Raw genomic sequence first — 10,408 nt, 5'->3', positions numbered from 1 at the left:
ATAATTTGAAGTCAAAATTACTTTTATTAATATCACGTTGTAATTTGAAGACTATTGTTTATTCTTAAATATTTTTCCACTATCTTTCTGATTCTATGTTGATTTTTAAAAGGAAAAATTATATTCTACACCTACTAGCAATTTAAATGCAGTGAAAAAATATTGTATGAGAAAATATTCCTTCCAAATTCCTTAATCTAATCATTGCATATAACAGTTTCCTTTTTGATTTTTATGGATTTGATTTTTATGGATCCATTTATTTATTTATTTACTTGTTTGTTTGATTGGTTGGTTGGTTTTTTTAAGACAGTGTTTCTCTGTGTAGCTTTGTGCCTTTCCTGGAACTCATAGATCAGGTTGGCTTCGAACTCACAGAGATCTGCCTGCCTCTGCCTTTCCAGTGCTGGAATTAAAGGCATATGTCACCACGGGCTGGGCTAAACTCAAGTATTTATGTTTATATGTGTTTTCCTTTAATTAAATTTATTCCAAAGTCTTAATTTGTGCATAAAACATGACAAACATAGCAATTTAAAACTTTAAATCTAAGTTGTTAAGGGAAGTTTAACAGAAATGCACTTTACCTCACACTTGATTAATTTCATGCAGATTGAATAACAGTTGAATCAGTATTCAGAATTTAAAAATTATGGTTACTGTCAAAATTGATTGCTGTGGGATGGTCTGTATGTCAAATCTGTTGCTCTGATTGGTCAATAAATAAAACACTGATTGGCCAGTGGCCAGGCAGGAGGAAGTATAGGCGGGACAAGGAGGAGAAGAATTCTGGGAAGTGGAAGGCTGAGTCAGAGAAACTGCCAGCCGCCAACATGACAAGCCACATGTGAAGACACCGGTAAGCCAGTTAGCAAGAAGCCTGCCATGGCCATACAGTTTGTAAGCAATATAAGTCTCTGTGTTTACTTGTTTGGGTCTGAGCGGCTGTGGGACTGGTGGGTGACAAAGAGTTGTTCTGACTGTGGGCAAGGCAGGAAAACTCTAGCTACAATTGATAGTTTGAACAAAAATCAAACATCCTCTTTAAGTGAAATTGCTATAAAGTCTACTGACATAATAACTTAGAAATGGTACTGGTTACATGTTTTTAAATGGTTTGGTTAAGATACTGCTTGATATGATTTAATTCATAAAGTAGTTTTTGAAAGTATATAGTAGCTGATGCAGTGTTAATTGAAGGTAACAAATTGAAAACAGCCTGATTGTGTAACTGGAAAGACAAAGTAGAGGATGTTTAAGAACTTCTAGGGAGGAACCTGGAAAATTTGGGGTAGAGGAAATCATAATCCTAATATATTGACTGAAAAACATCTATTTTTAACAAAAGAAAAATAGCAAGCAAGCAAACAACCAAGAATTTTTACTCCAACAAAAACTAATGCGTTCTAAGCAACAGTCAGAGTCATGAACTCTTATTCTGTTTTAAATGAGCTTGCTCACCCCATCTGTTGTGTCCCTAATATTCTGTACTTCAGTTATTTATAAAATAAAAAAGTATAAAAGCTATTTTTGGTTATAACTATAGTAACACAGTGTCTGAACACATTTTTAATTATTCCAAAGTGATTGTGGTGACACTCTATGTGTTAGCCAAATAGTTTTGGCTTTCTAAAGAAAACCCTTTTTTTTCTAAAAATAATTTATGATTTCATAGGAAGATTTCTTTTACCATAATACAGCAGAGGAAATTTAAAATAATACAGAATAAATATACACAAATATCCATATTCTACTTTTCTGATTTTATCCATAGCTGGTAGTCACATTTTCATATACCATTTCTTGCTTTGTGACTTGACCTGACCTTGTCTAAGAAGTCACTAGAGAGCATGGTAGAAAGGAGCCAAGTGCTGGTGTGAAAGTCCTCCCCATTCTGCAGAGGAGCCTGCCTGTGTTTTCTTCATCTCCATGCTTAGAGGAAATGTCTTTAGTCCAATATACCTCTATAAGAAAACCACAAGACTCTGCCATTAGAGATTGATTGATATATTTATTTTAGAGTAAGAAAATATATCTTCAGTGAAAGCATTGAACAATACACGTCTTTACTCATTCATTCAAAAATGAAAGGCATGTTTCTTTACTAGCTAGTAAACAGACAGAAAATAGATAAATGTAGACTCAAGATCATGGAAAACGAGGTTGAATATGTAAATATAAAAAAAAAAATACTAGTTCTGCCGGCCAGTGGTGGTCCCAGCACTCAGGAGGCAGAGCCAGGTGGATCATTGTGAGTTTGAAGTCACCTGGTCTAAAGAGCAAGATCCAGGACAGGCACCAAAACTATACAGAGAAACCCTGTCTTGAAAAAAAAAATTCTAGTTCTTATATCCTGTACAGTTTCATGATAATATCATTGTGAACTATGTAAATCATAGACTGGAACTATAAGCTCTGTCATATCTGGAGTAGCCTTTTTATTGGGACTTTTAAACAAAAAATTCTATCAATTGTGTAGGTAGAATAACAGTCATTGATGACTTCTATAGTGAGTCTTGAACCTAAAGAACATGATAACTTTTAATAATTATTCTAATTTCATATTATGACACCACTCAGTCTGTTTTATTTATCTTTCTGTGTGTAGCTTAAGGAAAGGTGGCTTGAATATATTTCATTTTGTTTTTAACTACCTTTAAGAACCTAGGTTTTGCCCTACTTGGAGTATGTTTTATCAAGTCTTTTATTGAGGGCTGTTTCCACGAATCCCACTTGGTGCCCTTCTCACTTGGGCAGCCACTCCACTTCCATTCATGCCTATTAACACAAATTTTGCCTGTCCTTTCTGCTGTATGTGGTAAGAGGCAATGAGGCAAGTGGGCATATTCATGTTTGAGGCTTATTCTTTGGCTTTTTCACTTTTAATATCTTACACACCCTAATGAGAAATATCAGTTTCTTGACTTTTATTTAGTGGTTCCTAATGCCAAACACAGTATGTGTTTACTGTACATGGGCTATCAAACTCTGTGCATTGCTGTACTGAATTTACCAAAATGCAGCCTATTGCCCTCAGGCATGAATACTCCAGCTCTTCTTTCCTAAGCATGCAAACTCTACTTCTATTTCTGCCTTCTCTATTACCTGCAGGCTGCTGCTTTTGTATGATTTCCCCTTTCATGATAATGTCCTTTGGGAGGGCTGTTCATTCATTTCTTACTGTCAAGTCTGTAAGCAAAACCCTTAGTCCTATACTGCTTGATTCAAAATCAAAAATAATCCCCAGATTTCTTATCTGAAGCTCTCAAGCAATTTATTTTAGAAGATATCAATTTCTGTGCTGTTTTGGGCTTTTAATCTAATTTTAGAACTTCAGGGCAACTGCAGTACACAAGCATCCTGGCTTTCATCCTCTTCTGTGAAGATGATCCGACTAGAATTTATCAATTGCAAACCTATCTTTCAAATCTTCCACTCTCAATGCAACTTTCAATCCTTTTTCACTCCTTTGTCTTTGTTCATTCATTCCCAGTGTTTAGTAATTGATAACAATGTTCCAGTAATTAATAAATTTAGAAACAAAGACCTTAGCCCTGACTTATGCTGTTTGAATTTAATTTGACAAACAGATTTGAAACCAAATGGAGAATTTTAAGATTTTTATCACTTGATATCAGCAAGACTAGAGACTTAAAGCCATTTCTCTTTTTAAGTGATATGTAACAGTTATAGAAGATAATGACATTTCATTGAGGACTTTAATGATAATAAAGTTTTTAAAGATATTTGAAACAAAAGAACTTTCCAAACAGAAATGACAGACCATAAAACATTCCCTTTTCAATGTATTATCCTCATTTGTCTGTATTTCTTTCTTGACTAAAAGCTTCAAGAATTCAGAAATTTAAAGCTCATATTTTGAATATTTTTATAAAAAAAATGTGAGACATAATTTCTCTATATAACAGCTCTGGTTGTCTTGGAACTCATTTTGCAGCCTGCCTCTGCTTCCAGAGTGCTGGGATTAAAGGTATGCACCCGCCCCCCTGCTGAACATGTTTATCTTTTCTAAAAAATAGGTGTGTTTCTGTTTCTGATACATTAGGTACATGGAGTGGTTTACATGTTGCTTTGAAATGTATGATGTCAAATGCACAAAATTCATCCTCCACCATTGACTGTGCAGTAGCAATCATTGATAGCCTGCTTGAACAAGGTCTTACAAAGCTTGTCTATCAGAAAGATGATAACACTAACTATGATGACAGAGAGAAGACTTCATCTGTAAAGTAAAGTTTGGGCAGTGAATTTCTGTGATGATGGGTACTGTGGTAGAGAAATATTGAATGAAGGATTGACTGGACTAATCATAAGTGAAATCTATACACAGAAAACATTAAGAAGAAAGATTTCAAGATGTAATTACTTTGCAATTACTTTAAAACAGGAAAGAGAACTTTGAGTTGAATAGGATAGCATCTGATATGACAGCAAATTCATAATGATCTGAGGGGAAAGGGAGCCAGTCAAAGGAAGGCAGGGGATGATGGAGTGCAATGAAGGAAGACAGCAACTAAGAACAATGTACAGTGACATGTGTGTATGAAAACATAATCATAAGCCACCTCTTTGTACCCTAGCAAAACACAGTAGTTTAAAAGACATAGATGAATGCTGCATTTTGTTCAGTGTTTAATTAGATGTGTGGACTGTAGTTATTGCGTCTTATATGAATTAGGATAGCTAAGTACACAACGTTACAACAACTTTCAGCTACCTCTGATCATTTCACTTCTTCCATTCACTTCTTCCAACAATTTTGTTTTTATTTGCTCATTCCTTATATCTTCAGAATGAATTTTGAGTTTGTTTATATAAGGTATTGTAGACAAATTTCTAAATGGCCTTAATAAATAAAAAAACATGGAAGTCAGGTATTGGGGTGAATTCTGAAAGATCTGAAAAGCAAAACAAGCCACAGCTAACCTTACTTTGTTAACTTCTCAGCTGACCCAATTTCCTCAAACTGGAAGCCTCTGTGTCCTCATCAGTGTGGATCTCAGCTGAACTGCTGCTCAAAATCCTAAAAGATTAAAAAGCCTCTAGTTCCTGGTCCTCATGACTTAAATAAACTTCTGCTTCCTGCCATCACTTCCTGGGATTAAAGGCAAGTGTCTTTCCCAAGCAAGACATGAAATCTCATGTGCTGGAATTAAAGGTGTGTGTCACCGGGCCTGGCTATTTCCAGTATGGCCTTGAACTCACAGAGAACCTGCTGGGTCTCTGCCTCTGGAATGCTAGGATTAAAGGTATGTGCTACCACTGCCTAATCTCTATGTTTAATATAGTGGCTATTCTGTTCTCTGACCACCAGATAAGTTTATTGGGGTGCACAATATATCAACCACATTTTCCCTTTTTTGTTTAAAATAAAAAAGTTATAAGTAATATAAGAAAAAGTATGTGCAATAAGTATATATAATATAAACAGTCACGAATTACATTAACAATGTCTAGTCCATTAACATTGGACAGATTCAGACAAAAAACTCCATTATATACATTAATAATGTTCAGTCCATTAACATTTGACAAATTCAAAGAATTTGATTACTTATCCTATTTAAAGCAAGCAATTCCTTTTTTAAAGTAGATTAAATAATCTATCTTATTTTATCATATCCATATTCTCTTTTTTCTTTTCATAGTAGATTCAATAATCTACCTTTTATCATATTTATATCTTTCCTTTTTTTAGAGTAGATTCAATAATCTACCTCTTATCTATATTCTTTTTCTTTTTCTTTTTTTTAAACAAGAACCCTGAATCTGATCTTTGTTATTTAGCTTTTTATTCTTCTGACCATCAACAATTAACAACTTGTAACCAACCATCGTAAACAATGAAAATATCTGTAACTTATTAACAACCAAAAACCACCCATCCCACCTCTTTGGAATGTGGGCACCATTTTCTTAAAATTATTTCCTGCTTTCTGGGGACAAAGGCATCTTTAGGAAATCCTGATAAGAAAATTTTGAGTTAACTGTCAATTCCTGGGAAAGGTAGCTATATCATTTGTTGTCCAGTCTCTGCATAATGGGAAAACATAGGCCTTTTCTCAAGTTCTTGCTCAAGTAGTCTGTGAGTCTGTATCATCTCAGCTAGCCATCTCTAAATTATACTGAGTAGTTTGTAGTCAAAAAACAATCTTTAGGTGGTATTAATCAGCTTGATGGTTTTATCATAGTCCATATGGAATTGTTATTGTGGAATCCTATCATCTTTTTGGAAATTTCAAAATCATTGTTAAGGATGGTCATGGCCCACTGCAGATTGTGTGTGTGTGTGTGTGCGTGTGCGTGTGCGTGTGCGTGTGCGTGTGCGTGTGCGTGTGCGTGTGTGTGTCTACTCTATAGTTTGGAGAAATCACAGTCTGATAAATGTCTGCCTCTCAGAACCACGAACGTTCTTCCCTAGAAGAAAATATCTTCACAGCAACTTTTCCCCACCACTTGCCGCAAGGCCACAGGCAAGCGGCTTTTCCTTAAATCCATGTCCCACAAGTTGGACACCAAGTGTACAAAAATTTTCTAAATGGTCTTAAATAAATTAAAAAAAAATGGAAGCCAGGTATGAGGGTGCATTCTGAAAGATCAGAGAAGCAGAACAAGCCACAGCCAACCTCACCTTGTTAACTTCTCAGCTGATCCTGTTTCCTCAAACTGGAAGCCTCTTTTGTTTTGTTTTGTTTTTTTCATAAGGTATCACCTTGTGGCCCTGTCTGGAATACAACTCTCAATCCTCTTGTATCCACTTTAAGTGATGGGTGTGACCCTTGACAACCCCAGCCCTTCTGATGTTTGTTAACCACTGTCACTTTTGATTTCACAACATTAACCCCTGTCTGTGAAGAAAACTCTTGACAATTTTACAACTGATATTTCTTTAATAACTCTTTCTATCATTTTTTTCTTTTGGTTTATTTATCATTACTGTGGAACGTGGAAGATTTTTATATGACTACAGTTGTGCATATGGTCCAGTATAGAGGTCAGAGGATAATTTTAGGATGCCAGTTCTTTCCTTCTTCAGTGTTTTGGAGACCAAACTCAGGTCCTCAGGCTTGGAAAAAAAAGACATTTTGTCCTCAAAGGCATGTTGCCTGCCTCTTTTGTTCTTTCTTTAAACATATCTGTACTTTTTAATTCACCAATTTTTCATCCTATAACCTTATACATAATACATAAACATTAGATGCATTAGTTTTGAGTTGACTGATAAGATGATTTCCTCTTTTATCATGGTTGCTTTAACAACACTTTAGTCCTAACGTTCATTATATTTTCTTATCCACATAAGCATTCCAAACTTTCAAACTGAAGCTAATTCAGCATAATTTCTGCTTGAGCTCTTTCAACCTTGACCACAAACATGAGATTTTTTCAGGCTCAATACTTGCAACTTGTTGAGGTCAAGTGTACCCCAATAGCTGTTGATGTTATTCTGATTTTCTACTGTACTGTGTGCTGTGGATATCACTCTGTATAAATAAAATGCTGATTGGCCAGTGGCCAGGCAGGAAGTATAGTCGGGACAAGCAGAGAAGAGAATTCTGAGAAGTGAAAGGCTGAGGAGGGAAGACACTGCCAGCCGCCGCCATGACAAGCAGCATGTGAAGATGCTGGTAAGTCACCAGCCATGTGGCAAGGTATAGATTTATGGAAATGGGTTAATTTAAGATATAAGAATAGTTAACAAGAAGCCTGAGCCATTGGGACAAACAGTTTAAATAATATAAGCGTCTGTGTGTTTATTTTCTAAGTGGGCTGTCAGACTGCCAGGGCTTGGCGGGACCCGGAGAGAAAATTCTGCAGCTACTGCTGTGTTTCCTCTGTGATCAAAGATTTCACTATGGATGGCATCCAGTATATACTTTTATTTGATGATATATAATGATAACTATGAGTCTTCTAAATTTGCAACCTATAGGCTAACATGAACTATTTTCCCTCTTCATTCCCTAAAGCAAGTAAGTCAAATGAAAATATTAAAACTATCTTTACAATTGATTTTTAATGCTGCCTTTGAAAGGAAACATTACCTGGTTTATTACAATTTTATTCTACCATAATAATGTCTCATATCCAGCATGCCTAAATAAGAGACAAAACAGATGAAATTTTGATAAGTTAATTTTGAGTCTATGACATTGGCTTAAAATGAAATGAAACATTGATTCATAATTTAAGAATCCTGTAAATTAATAAATGAAAGCCAGTAAAAATTCTACATTTCAAATTCTAAATAATCTATGTAAAACAAAATTCTAGCATTGTCTCAAAAATTTAAATGTGTAATTAAAATGATAAGTGCAAAACAAATTAAGAAGACAATCTAATAGCTTCTTGCAAAAATTCGGGAATGGTCCCACGAGACTCAGTAGGATAATGCAATTCAATGATTTGCATAAATTACAGTTTTCTTGTATGCCTATATTACATTAGTACCTAGTAATTCAATGTAACAAAAAAATAAAAAATGAAGTTTTCTTAAAATTTAACACTATTTCTGGGTAAAAATGTTGCAGCAGCACTTTTCATCAATTTCTTGGGTCTTTACTAATAACAACAGTGTATATTAGTTTTGAAATCTGTAGTTAGATGTAAAATCTAACTTGATGAAGCAACCATCTCTGCCATCTGAGAAAATAAATATTTTCAGTAAAGAATAATTTATGTTAAATTAAAGCTATCTTCCCTAATGAACTGGTTCTGTACTTTTTCAGTATTTGCTTCTTTCTGTCATAGGCAGATACATCACACCCCTTCACTAAAGTGTTTGGTACATTTCTCCACTTGATAACTGGAGAAATGAATGGCAGTGACATATACAATCAGTATGAAATTCAGGAGAAAGTCTCTCTCAAGCCTATCATCACACAGAGTGTCAATTCGTCTGGTGCAAACCTCCTCTCAGTTGTATTGTTGAGCAGAAATACTGGACAACAAATGTCCCCCCTCTGTTGGAAATGCTCCTTCCCTTCGGAATTGTAGTCTAGGTCACCAAACGATATTATAGAACCAAATAACCAAAATCTAAACCTATTTCTTCACAGGTATTGAAATTTAGTTGGAGGAAAGACTCATTTGTAAATAGTAAGAGACTGTCTCTTTCTAGCTAGGGTTTGCGGCTCCAAGTTTCTCTTTCAATTTTAGAGTGCATACTGAGTTCTTAAGGAGAAAAGTGCATAGATTTCTTTCTGGGAAAATACTGACAGAATGACATCACCTGACCAAAGGTGGGATTCAGTGTCTTTTTTGTGTTTGTGTTATTCTAAAGACTTTACCAAATAAAAACTTAGAATCATTTTTCTATGGTATCTCCTTACTAGTTTCCTGCCTAGAACACACTACCCATCCTACTAAGCTTCTATATTTGTCCTTTCCTACTTCACCTCTTCCTCACATCTTTATATTCCTGGGTGAAATAAACAGCATACATTCCAACTGCATATCCTACTAATGGTGTTGGGGTCAGGAGAAGCTATTCATTTGTTTGGTTTTGTTTCTTTCAAACTAGTGGATGACTAGTAGCATCTGGGCTATATGGCTGTTAATACAGAGGAAATGCTGCAGTTAATATCGTCTAGGCTTTGGACTTTCTTCTACAGCTGAGATTGGAAGCTGTTGTGAAAGGATGGTAGGTTACTCCTAGCATTGTGATTAAAAGAAGATGCTAGACAAATGACATCTGCAAAAACTGTCCGAAACACCTTTTCAATTAAGAGGTGTGAGTGACCAAGATCATCTGGATATGTCCATAGGCACCTTCAATACTCACTGTTTTCAGTGAGTAGTTGGTAGTACAAGCCATGCCCTACAATGTCAGACACTATACTGGCATACTGAGGTTGAGGGGGAAGTGGTTGTGGTTGTTTAATCTTCATCAAATGTAGATGAAAAGTTTCTAGACTTTTGAGTGATGGGAAATAAAACTCTGGAGAAAATCAAGGATGTAATTTAAGTGCTAAATTAATTTTAAGTGCTAAATTTGAAAAGACAGAGGTGGATGAATGGCTAAGATGTGTTTCATATCTGACACAGCAGAATGGAACTAACAAACAAACTTACTCTTTTATAAATCTGTATTTGTACTTGTGAGATTGAACTCTAGCACAAAGGATAATCCATCCTAGCACCCTGTTCACACATCTTCAGTGATTCAAGTAGTGAGGACCTGAAAAGTACAAAGAGTCAGCAAAGTCATACCAAGTTGAGACAGGACCAAGCCCTTCCTCACTGCATTAAGGCTGAGTGAAATGTCCCACCATTCAGAATGGGCTCCAAAAAGCCAATTCATGCACCTGTGATAAGTCCTGGTCCCACTGCCAGGAGCCCCACAAACATATCAAGCCACACAACTGTCACCCACATTCAGAGGGCC

General features: G+C 35.5%; 1 long non-coding RNA gene across 1 annotated transcript in view; it reads left to right on the top strand.

The window, feature by feature from the left end:
* Window positions 1-680: 680 nt before the first annotated feature.
* LOC143269848 (uncharacterized) overlaps window positions 681-10,408 on the top strand; it is a 59,164-nt gene continuing 49,436 nt past the window's right edge. Inside the window, exon 1 of the long non-coding RNA XR_013046618.1 lies at window positions 681-859. This is a non-coding gene — a long non-coding RNA (uncharacterized LOC143269848). The remainder of the gene's footprint in view (window positions 860-10,408) is intronic.

Source organism: Peromyscus maniculatus, chromosome 21 (genome assembly GCF_049852395.1).
Source record: "Peromyscus maniculatus bairdii isolate BWxNUB_F1_BW_parent chromosome 21, HU_Pman_BW_mat_3.1, whole genome shotgun sequence".
Classification (NCBI taxonomy): Eukaryota; Metazoa; Chordata; class Mammalia; order Rodentia; family Cricetidae; genus Peromyscus; species Peromyscus maniculatus.
The sequence above is the reverse complement of the archived record's forward strand: the minus strand, read 5'-3'. Positions and strand labels throughout refer to the sequence as shown.